Source organism: Aotus nancymaae, unplaced genomic scaffold (genome assembly GCF_030222135.1).
Source record: "Aotus nancymaae isolate 86718 unplaced genomic scaffold, 86718_ANA_hifiasm-v0.15.2.pri h1tg000040l, whole genome shotgun sequence".
In the NCBI taxonomy this organism is placed as follows: Eukaryota; Metazoa; Chordata; class Mammalia; order Primates; family Aotidae; genus Aotus; species Aotus nancymaae.
Genome location: NW_026988454.1, coordinates 50843408 through 50854662, shown reverse-complemented (window position 1 = coordinate 50854662; position 11255 = coordinate 50843408). Strand labels below are relative to the sequence as shown.

The following is an 11255-nucleotide window of genomic DNA, read 5'->3' as shown; positions in this document are numbered from 1 at the left end:
CCTCTTCTCTAATTTAGCAGTCTGAAGGAGTTTGAATTTTGGGGTCGTACATTGTCTACAAGAGAAACACATTAACATCCATGCACATAGATTGGGCATCTGCATCTGGTGAGGGCCTCAGGCTGTTTCTACTCTTGGTAGAAGGGGAAGGAGTACTGTGTGTGTAGAGATCACATGGCCAGAGAGTGAGGGTAGAAGTGCCAAGCTCTTTTTTTTTTTTTTTTGAGACGGAGTTTTGCTCTTGTTACCCAGGCTGGAGTGCAATGGCGCGATCTTGGCTCACTGCAACCTCTGCCTCCTGGGTTCAGGCAATTCTCCTGCCTCAGCCTCCTGAGTAGCTGGGATTACAGGCACGCACCACCATGCCCAGCTAATTTTTTGTATTTTTAGTAGAGATGGCGTTTCACCATGTTGACCAGGATGGTCTCGATCTCTTGACCTCGTGATCCACCCGCCTCAGCCTCCCAAAGTGCTGGGATTACAGGCGTGAGCCACCGCGCCCGGCCCCAAGCTCTTTTTTTTAACTAGCTGAGGCCAGGCGCAGTGGCTCACGCCTGTAATCTGAACACATTGGGAGGCCGAGGCAGGCAGATCACCTGAAGTTGGGAATTCAAGACCAGCCTGACCAACATGGAGAAACCTCGTCTCTACTTAAAAAAAATACAAAATTAGCTGGGCATGAGGGCTCATGCCTGTAATCCCAGCTACTCGGGAGGCTGATACAGGACAATCGCTTGAACCCAGGAGGCAGAGGTTGCGGTGAGCTGAGATCACGCCATTGCACTCCAGCCTAGGCAACAAGAGTGAAACTCTAACTCAAAAATATAAATAAATTTTTAAAACTAGCTTTGGTGGGAACTAATAAAGCAAGAACTCCCTTACCCATGCTCCCCACAGAAAGGCATTAATCTATTTATGAGGGATCTACTTGCCATAATCCAAATACCCCTCTAGGCGCTATCTTCAAACACCATCACACTGGGGATTAAATTTCCATGTGGGATTTGGAAACCACAAATATCCAAACCATAGCAGTCTTATAGTCTTTAAATTAGAATCATATGTGGAGTTTCTAAAAGGTATTCCTAGGCCCCTCTCAGGTTAGATTTATGAACACTGATCCACAATTTGAATTTTTAAAATAGCAAAGTCTCATACTAGTTCTACAGATGATTCTGATGCACAATCGGGGTTAAGAACTACTGTCCTGTAGTCATGAAGTCAATATATTTTGGTATTTTCTTTACCTCTTCTCTAATTAACCAGTCTGAAGGAGTTTGAATTTTGGGGGTCATACATTGTCTATAAGAGAAACACATTAACATGCATGCACAGAGTCCTTTGTAATAATTTGGGATGATTGACTAGGTGGCTCCAGGTAGGAGAGTCAGGCTTCATGCAAGTTATTCAGTCACTGCAGTTTTGGAGGACTGACTTAACCCCAATAAGAAATCACTTGTGCTATTATAAATTTATAAAGCTATTGAAAAGAGGTGCCTCCAGTAAAAAATACATATGCCATATACGCACAAACAGCAATATTAATCCCTCATTTATTTTTGGAGTTAGACCAAAAATCAAAAGCAAATTATTTAAGATAAAATTACCATTAAGGAGTTTAATACTTTTCAAGGAATCTTCATGTCAGCCTCGATCCCAGACCAATAGAATGAAATAACAGGAATGTTCAGCATTTCTCTGCAAAGAGAAATCCAAAAATTTGTCCTGTATGAGATTTTGCTTTTCCCATCTTTATGAAGCATATCAGCAGATACATAAGAACCTGGAAGAAGCTGCTCAATTACGGCTTTTTTTTTTTTTTTTTAAAGAGCAATTGTTAGCAACGTGGTGCTGAAGTCAATGAAGGCTTAACTTTGAAGTGTCAAGAATGATACCCCCCCTCCCCTTCATGTTATTTTTAAGAATAAGTTTTGTACATTTCTCCAGGTATTAAAGTGGATGTCCACCTTTGCCAGAACCTAAAGGCAGAACCTAATGGTAAAATGAAGACAACCTGGTTAGTTTTAACAATACGCTCAAATATTTTCATCTAGAGTAAATATTTACTGTTGGCTTTGTATTCTGGGAATTAGCCCAAGACTATGCTGCTCAAATGGGTGCAAATAGACTCTCAGGTTACAATAGCATAACTAGGGGTATTTGAAGCAATAATTGTTCCATCTTGAATTACCGGTTTTGCTCTTGGATTTGGTAAAGTTTTTGTTTTTCTACTCATGCCAGTTGTATCAAAATGTTACTAGGTTAAAACAAACACAAATATGTTTATTCATTACTGTGTCCCTGTAATAATGCCTGGCATTGTAGTAGGCACCTAATATTTGTTGAAAGAATGAATTCTAGAATAGAGTGCAAAATTCTAATGTATTTCAAGGTAAAGCATGAGAGTTCAAAGAAATGTTCTATTTGCCATCTACAACTTTGAATAATGCTCCTAGATTCTGCTTTACTTCATGCACTTTTGCCAGCAGAGATGGATGCCTTAGGGAAAAAGTTGGATAAATGCTGATCTAAGGCAACATATCTACATGGTTATGTGAACATTTCCCAGTTGGGGTAAAACTAAGAGGAGTGATCAATAGCATCTCATCAATTTAAAGGATGATTTCACCAATTGTACTGTCATACTCCAGAGATATATGTGCCAAGAAGCAGAGATGCACTATAGGATTCCAGAAGACAGATGATTTGTAAGTTTTTAATATTTGTATGCCAGCTCTTTTAAGTGTAATGAAATGTAACAGAAAGCAGGTGAACTACTTCAAATGGCTCTCAATGTTTGTCTTTCAGAGGACATAAGCATCAGGCAGCAAAAGTTGGAGGCATTGTATGATTGTGTCAAAATGAGAGTCACACACGTCAAGAACTGTAGGGACTAATTCTAGAAAAAGACTCTTCAGAAGAGATGACACATGAAATGTGAGTTTATGTAAACATGCAAATTTGAGGGGAATTAGTTTGTTTTCTGTTTAGGAACTGTATCAGGATAACAGAGATGAAAGAATGCTACCTGAAATGTATATTGTTAAATTTTCAGGCTTCCATTGGTGAAGTTTCAAGTAACTGTTTGCTTAAGTGACTTGTGTCAGAAGGTGGATGACAGGGTCATTTAAATTGTTGGACAAGGTCATGAAAGGACTTTTAAAATTTTATTGTAAAAATAGCCAATGATGTTTTTAATTTCACATCTAAAACTAATTTGCATTATCCTGTGTTAGTGCCTGAATCTCAACTCAGTTCTCATTTTTTAGTTCAACTTTTAACATCTTTATTTTCATTGACACCATGGACAGCACAGTAAAAAAAATACACACATTTGCTTTGCAGTTATTGATTTGGAATAACTTTAAAAGAGCCATCAAAGACGCTTATATATTGAGCCACTGTATCATTAAGGTGAAAAGTTTATTCAATTAAAGTGTCTGAGTCCTGCTATGTGACTTTCTTCATGATAATGTCAATGATTTTTCCCCCGCCATGAAGGGAAGAAAAAAATGTAATTCAGCCGTGAGTTTTAATATTTTCGCCATCACCTTATCCGTTTGTAGCCATGCCAACACTCTTACTCTAAAATAGACCATACTTTCTCAGTCGCTGCCATTTCAGCAAGCCCCATTCCCAGCATGAGTGCTGCTGTCCACGGTCCTGAACCATCAATGTTAAATAGTATTTCCTTGTTGATTATCCTATCATGTAACTAAATATTCCAGGACTACTGAACCAAGTGAGGAGAAAGATAGCAGTGGGTTACTGCAAAGGAGGTGAGGGGAGGGCAGAGATAGCAAGTGATGAAAAGAGAGACTAGTGGTGATGTTTTTAAATAATTGAAGTGAAAAAGAGAGAGGGCTGGGCACGGTGGCTCACGCCTGTAATCCCAGCACTTTGGGAGGCGAAGGCAGGCTGACTGCCTGAGATCAGGAGTTCGCGACGAGCCTGGGCAACATGGTGAAACCCCGTCTCTACTAAAAAACTACAAATAATTAGCCTGGTGTGGCAGTCTGCGCCTGTAGTCCCAGCTACTCGAGGGGCTGAGGCAAGAGAATTGCTTGAACCCAGAGGCAAAGGTTGCAGTGAGCCGAGATTGTACCATTGCACTCCAGCCTGGGCAACAGTGAGACTGTCTCAAAAAGAGTGAGAGAAGAGGTTCTACCCAGTCCACCAAGGCTTTTTAATTTTCTTGTGTAATTAACATTATGAATTTTAAAATAATTGTTATATTTAGTTTTGCTTTTCCACCTTTTGGCAATTTCTACCACATATTTACTTATCTTAAAAAATACTTCCTAGACCATCCTCTTAGAGCTACTACCTATTTCTGCCATTGCAGCTGTTCTTCTTGAAAGAATAGTCTCCATTAGTTTTATTTATTTATTTATTTAGAGATAGAAGCTCTCTCTGTTGCCCAGGTTGGCGTGCAATGCCGTGATCTCGGTTCACTATAACCTCCGCCTCCCAGGTTCAAGCAATTCTCCTGCCTCAACCTCGCGAGTAGCTGGGATTACAGGCATGTGCCACCATGCCCGGTTAATTTTGCATTTTTATTAGATACAGGGTTTCTCCATTTTGGTCAGGCTGGTCTTGAACTCCCAGCCTCAAGTGATCCACTCACCTCAGCCTCCCAAAGTGCTGGGATTACAGGCATGAGCCACTGCGCCTGGCCCCTCCATTAGTTTTCTTGACTTTTCATCTCTCCACACAAAGATAAAGGATGTTTAGCTCTGAAAATCCTTTACTGTTGAATATTTAGATTGTTTTCAAATTTTACATAATGAACAATAACGTCGTCATTGGGATTCTACATCATGGGATTATTGGCTGAAAATAAATTGGAAACATAAAAGAAAAAAGTTTTAAATTTTTTTAAAAAGGAAAAAGTAAAATATTTACCAAAGACTAAGGGTTGCAAAGCCACCTCATGATGCACTCTTATACCAATACTAAAATAAAACTTCACAATAACAACAAAATTATAGTTTTAATGAACTTGGCATTTCAATCAAAGTCATATTTGCCATCATTCTCTCAGTAGCTTTAGGCCAATTTCTAAATTGCTTTCAACAAATTAGTTTCACATTTATAGTTTTTTCAGTCAGATTTCCTGGAGAACAATAGTTGTTAGGTGCCTACCAGAAAATAAGATTAGAAAGTTATGTTGGAGCCATATTGTGGAAGGCTAAGGAAGTGGGACGGGAGCAAAGGTCATTTCAATTATATACCAAGCTTGTAGTCCATGCAAACTAAACCCTTCCTACCACATATATTATTGAAAAATTATTCACCTGCTATTTTATCAATAAGTCATTTATAAATTAAAATTTTTCTTTTTTTTTTTTTTTTTGAGATGGAGTCTGGCTCTGACACCCAGGCTGGAGTGCAATGCCATGATCTTGGCTCACTGCAACCTCTGCCTCCCGGGTTCAAGTGATTCTCCTGCCTCAGCTTCCCGAGTAGCTGGGATTACAGGCACCCGCCACTACACCTGGATAATTTTTGTATTTTTTAGTAGAAACGGGGTTTCACCAGGTTGGTCAGGCTGGTCTTGAACTCCTGACCTCAGGTGATCCATATGCCTTGGCCTCTCAAAGTGCTGGGATTACAGGCATGAGCCACCACGCCCAGCCAAATTAAAATTTTTCTTATTACAACTATATCTTAAAAATACCAATAAAATTGCCAGATCACTAATATTCCTGCTTTTATTAATAATAATTTACCAGTTCTTCAAATACACTTTTGAGTAGAAGGATGGAACTGAAAATTGATTTGGGTTTTATTTAAAAGAGAAAGAAACCTTTCACCTATCCTAAATCTCAAATTTTTAACACCATTTTTATTGTTTGAGTATGATCAGTTTCTTATTTCCTATTTCTTATTGTTTGACAGTGCCCATTTATATAGGAAAATCAAAATGGAAAAGTACATTAGAAAACTTATAAATCCTTCCACTTAAAGATGTATGATATTGGTATCTGGTTGCATAAGTTTCTAGTTAGAGGCTTTTCTAGTCGTTTCTGTTCGAAAGTAGAATTCACCAGAATGTACGGGCCTTGTCTATCTGCTCCCCAGTTTATTGTTACTATGAGATTAATACCTAGCAGAGAGCAGGCAGTCTTTAAATACTTGTTGAGTGTATAAATGAATGAGTCCTTTTGTACTACTGTTTTGTAACATACAGTATTTTTTTTTTTTTCTGAGACACCATCTCAATTTGTCACCCAGGCTGGAATGCAGTGGTGTGATCTCAGCTCACTGCTGCCTTGACCTCCTGTGCTCAAGCCATCCTCCCACCTCGGCCTCCAAAGTAGCTGGGACTACAGGCATGCACCACCACACCTGGCTAATTTTTTTGTTTGTTTGTTTGTTTTTGTATTTTTTGTAGAGATGGGGTTTCACCATGTTGCTCAGGCTGGTCTTGACTCCTGAGCTCAAGCAATCTGCATGTGTGGGCCTCTCAAAGTGCTAGGGATTGCAGGTGTTAGCCACCACACCTGCCCCTGTAATTTTTAAAATACACAATTTGTCAGATATATAGCTTGGGATAAATAAAAATGTGACAAAAGGAGCACCCCTTTGTTAATTTAGAAATATGGATAAAAATACTAAAAGATACACAGAGCTTTGGAAAACTACCATACACTTTACCCTCAGTATACTAGTTTTTTACAGATTTTAAAACCAATAACAAATATTTCTTTACACTACTATTCTGCTTAAAATTTATCTATTAGCCAAATTGCTTTATGCACTTGGTCAAATTACTTTTAGCCAAATTGTTTTCAGCCAAACCTTATGTGCACATGCTAGGCAGTGAGATGATAAGAGACAAGAGATGTAGTCTCTCTTCTTGAGGTATTCTCATATTTCTGGGCCCATAAATACAGTATTGAATGAAAACTTACAGGACGCTTGAGGGTCACAAAGGAGGGACATCTAAGTTAACCTGGGATTGGGATGGTCCAAGGAGTCTTCTCAAAAAACATACTTGAAATGACCAGTTGGAGGGCAGGAGCTGTGTTTTATTTGGCTTTATATTTACAGCTTTGTAGAGAATCTGTACTAAATAATTATTGGATGAAACAGTCATTGGAATCTGAAACAATTATTCATCTAGTAATTTGTTGGATGAATAAATAAAATCAAGTTGAAGATGCATGGGAACAGGTTTAAATTGTTGTATCTTGGGATTTAAGCTGGATGAAAAAAATAAGTCAAAAGAAGCATTTATGTGGGGAGAAATGGAAGCGTATGTATCTCTTTTTAAAAAATCAAATATTTCTAGTGGAAAATATGAAAAAGAGAAAATTTGAATCCTGGGAGACTGAGATTGGAGAGAAGCAGAAGAGATTTAGATTTCTGAGTTCTTTCAGATAATGACAAATTCAAGAGTGGTTCTTTGAGGTTAGAGATGGCTGAAGTAGGGCAAAAATAATAGTTATTAATGATATTAATGATCAGTTATGAGGTTAGAATGTTGAGGATAGTTTATATAGAGGACATTGAAACTGCCCAAGGTATGTTAACTCTTAGATATGTTAGTTGGTCTTAACTCAAAAGGTAAAAAGACAGTCATAATCTTATATTTCTATGATTTGCACCAGATTTAAAAGATGGAATACTGAGCTTAAAGACTCAGAAATGGTTTATTTTGATTAGATGCTTCCCAAATGGCATTGATATTTAAAAAGAAAAAAGAAAAGAAAAAAAGCCAACAAAACTTAGATTTTTCAAGACACAAGACTACTGCAGCTAAAACTATACAAAAAAGAAAAAAAAAATTCTACACTTCAGTTGGAAAGGTGAATCGTGTGCATAGGTGGCAAGATGAATTGTGTGTGCAGGTGACCTGGCCCAGCTAGTGATCTCAGTGTGAATGTTTATGCTAAATATGTCTTTAGAAATGAAAGCTTCTAGACTTCTTCTTAAATATACTGGATTAAAATGATCCTGAATTAATTCATCTAAACATTAAAATAATTGGCTTTTCTACTTCAAACACAATTTTGCTCAGGAGATCTTCCAACGCTGAAGCAAAAAAGTGGCCTTAGGGCTCTCTAACGGTAGAAATCTTGGATAAAAATGTGTGTGTGTGTGTGTGGTCAGAATGTGGAATTCAAGCCACTGCATCTGCAATGGGGAAGAAAGGAAGTGAGTTGGACTGAGAATGCACCTATTCCCCTCTAGTATTAAAACATGGAAAAATGCTGGTGAAAGTTCAAGATTCAAGATTATTGCAAAGGTGGGGAGAGTTGTTTACAAGGTAATTATTTTCCTTTTAAAAGGTAAAAGGTAATTATTGACCCTAAAGCCCATGAAAATAATGTTAAAGGAGAGTGTTTGGCAAATCTTCAAAGGTATGCATTTAATGTGTTGTTCTTTTCCTTGCTACTATCAACTAATTTTATGATTAAATCACATATTTAAATAACAGTGCAGTGCAGAGCCATATTGGAGTCTGAAGCAAAGGAGAAAATTTGTATTATCTAACATTTTGATGTTTATTTTCTTCATTACAGATTTTACATTTTGATTTTCATAAATATTGTGTTAAAATAGTATTTCTTTTGATTAGTGAGTTTTAGTGCCTCCTTAAAGTTTGCACCTGAGACCAGTGTCTCACTCACCTCACCCTAGTCCTCAGCAGATCAAGAAGGCTTTCAGGGTTCCCTGACCTCCATCCCGAGGACCATTAGGCAGAAAGTCCTGGAAATGGAACCACATGGAGTTTAAGGTGAGGGAGGCTTCATTGCTGAAATGATAATACTCAATGGATGAACAAAATGAAGCCATGTTATTGCTGGCCCCAAACAGAAAGTTAAACAAACATGATAAAAGGACCTGAAAATCACCGGGATATGGGCTATTGCTACATGTCCAAGATATTGAAAAATAGGTTATTAATTTTGGTCACACCCAGTCCAAACATATCTAAATGTGGTAGAATCATGAAATTAAAGTGAATTATACTCCATATATGGTGGTTTTGTTTATATGATGGAACTTAGGCTGTTTTGAAAATACAGCTCTAAAACATGTTTCACCTATCAGAAAAAAAAAAAAAAGAAATCCCAAATCAATAATCCAAGCTTCTGCTTCAAGACACTAGCAAAAGAAGAGCAAAATAAATACAAAATAAAGAGAAGCAAACAAATGAGAAGTGAAATCAATGAGATTGAAAACAAAAACAATAGAGAAAATAAATAAAACCCAAAGCTAATTTTAAGTGTCCAATAAGAATGATAAACCTCCAATGAGACAAAAAAAAAAAAAAAGATGGCAAATTATCAAAATCGAGAATGGAAGAGAAGCTATTACTACAGACCCCACAAACATTAAAAGGATAAGAAGGGAATACTACAAAGAACTCTGCAAACTTAAGTTCAACAACTTGGAAGAAATGCATAAAATCCTTTAAAATTGCAAACTACCAATATGCATCCAAGATGAAAGAGATTATCTGAAGAGTCCTATAACAATTTAAAATTTTGAATTTGCAGTTTAAAAACCTCCTGAAATAGAAGTCTCCAAACTCATTTTACTAAACATTTAAAGAAATGACAGCAGTTCTACATAATCTGTTCCAGAAAACAGAAAAGGAAGAAACACTTATTAACCCATTTTATGAGACCAGCATTAATATGAAGCTTAGTGAAAAACTGAGAACATAAGTAGACTAAAGAGCTTTCGTCTTTATCCTAAGAACAGTAAGAAGCAAATTTAGGATTACTAGAGTCAAAGTCTAGATAAAACTCCGGACTGAAAATGAAGCAGGAATAATAACAAACACTTATGTTGTTCCTTTCTCTGGCTTGTCTGTCTGTTTTGTTTTTGTTTTTTTTTTTTTTAAGACAGTCTTGCTCTATTGCCCAGGCTGTAGTACAGTGCAATGGCATGATCTTGGCTCACTGCAACCTCTGCCTCCCAGGTTCAAGCGATTCTCCTGCCTCAGCCTCCTGAGTAGCTGGGACTACACGCACCTGCCATAATGCCTGGCTAATTTTTGTATTTTTGTTGAGACAGGGTTTCGCCATGTTGCCCAGGCTGGTCTTGAACTCCTGACCTCAGGTGATTCAACCTGCCTCGGCCTCCCAAAGTGCTGGGATTATAGGCATGAGCCACCATGCCCGGCCCTCTGGCTTGTCTTTCAAAGAAAAACCTCCATCACAGCTTGCCAGCTGCAAGGGAGAAATGAAGGGGGAAAAAATACTAACTTCTTCAACTCTTGCACTAATTACTAAAGAAACCCACAAAAAACAGAATTTATTGTTCTGGTTTATCTTAATCTTTTTTTTTTTTTTTTTTTAGAAATCCAAGTATTCTAAATCCCAGATGTCTGACTTTAAAGAGTCTGAACCAGCAGAAGTTATATTCAACATTTTGTGTGTGTGCACACAGCTTTTACCAAATTATTTTAGTCTGCGATTCCCTCACCACACTGAATGGAGGAGTATTATGTTCTTGCATGAAGTTAGAATTTAGAGCAACATCTTGCTAAATAGAAGTTACATCAATGTAAACTGTCAAATGCCAAGTATTTATTGGTATATTTTAAAAGAGAAAGACAAACCTGCATGTTCTGCACATGTACCCCAGAACTTAAAGTATAATAAAAAAAGAGAAAGAAATACAAAACAATTAACATTAAATACTTTAATTAATGTATGGTTTATAGTTAAGTTCAGATATTTTCCAACTTCTATACCTTCTTCATATTGGAGACTGCTTATATGTACCTACTATAAATGAATGATCATAATCCTGACTTTAAATCATTGTAAAATTATGAATTTACATTTATATTATTAAATAAAAATTGCATTATGCCAATATAGTGTTCATTTGAATTTCAATTATTTGAAAACAGTTAACCCGTGAATTGCCTATTTATGAGTTTTCTTCATTGCCTTCTCCTCAAGGATAATATTCTGCCTAATCAGGAGATTCCTTATAAGCGGGAAGAACAAAACTCAGGACTGCTGTGTCTATTCTCCAAGTCTTTAGAGTTGGTTGGTTGTAGCTGATGCACGCTAAATATGAGGCTTGGGCTCTCCTGGTCAGCACACTGGGGTCCCAATGTCACCTGCACCTCCGAGATTACCAAGGTCGGGCTCTTCCTCCCTCCCTCCTTCCTTCTCTTCTTCCTTCCCTCCCTCCCTCCTTCCTTCCCTCCCTCCCTTCCTTCCTTCTCTCTGTCACACACACAGACACACACGTGCGCGCGCGCTCCGTGAAGACACTGT

At 37.6% G+C, this 11255-nt stretch overlaps 1 long non-coding RNA gene across 1 annotated transcript; it reads left to right on the top strand.

The window, feature by feature from the left end:
• The first annotated feature begins 578 nt into the window (after positions 1–578).
• On the top strand, positions 579–10842 carry LOC105722746 (uncharacterized). The gene is made up of 2 exons (XR_001108679.2): positions 579–2937; positions 10321–10842. It is a non-coding gene; the product is annotated as an uncharacterized LOC105722746 (long non-coding RNA).
• The last annotated feature ends 413 nt before the right edge of the window (positions 10843–11255 follow it).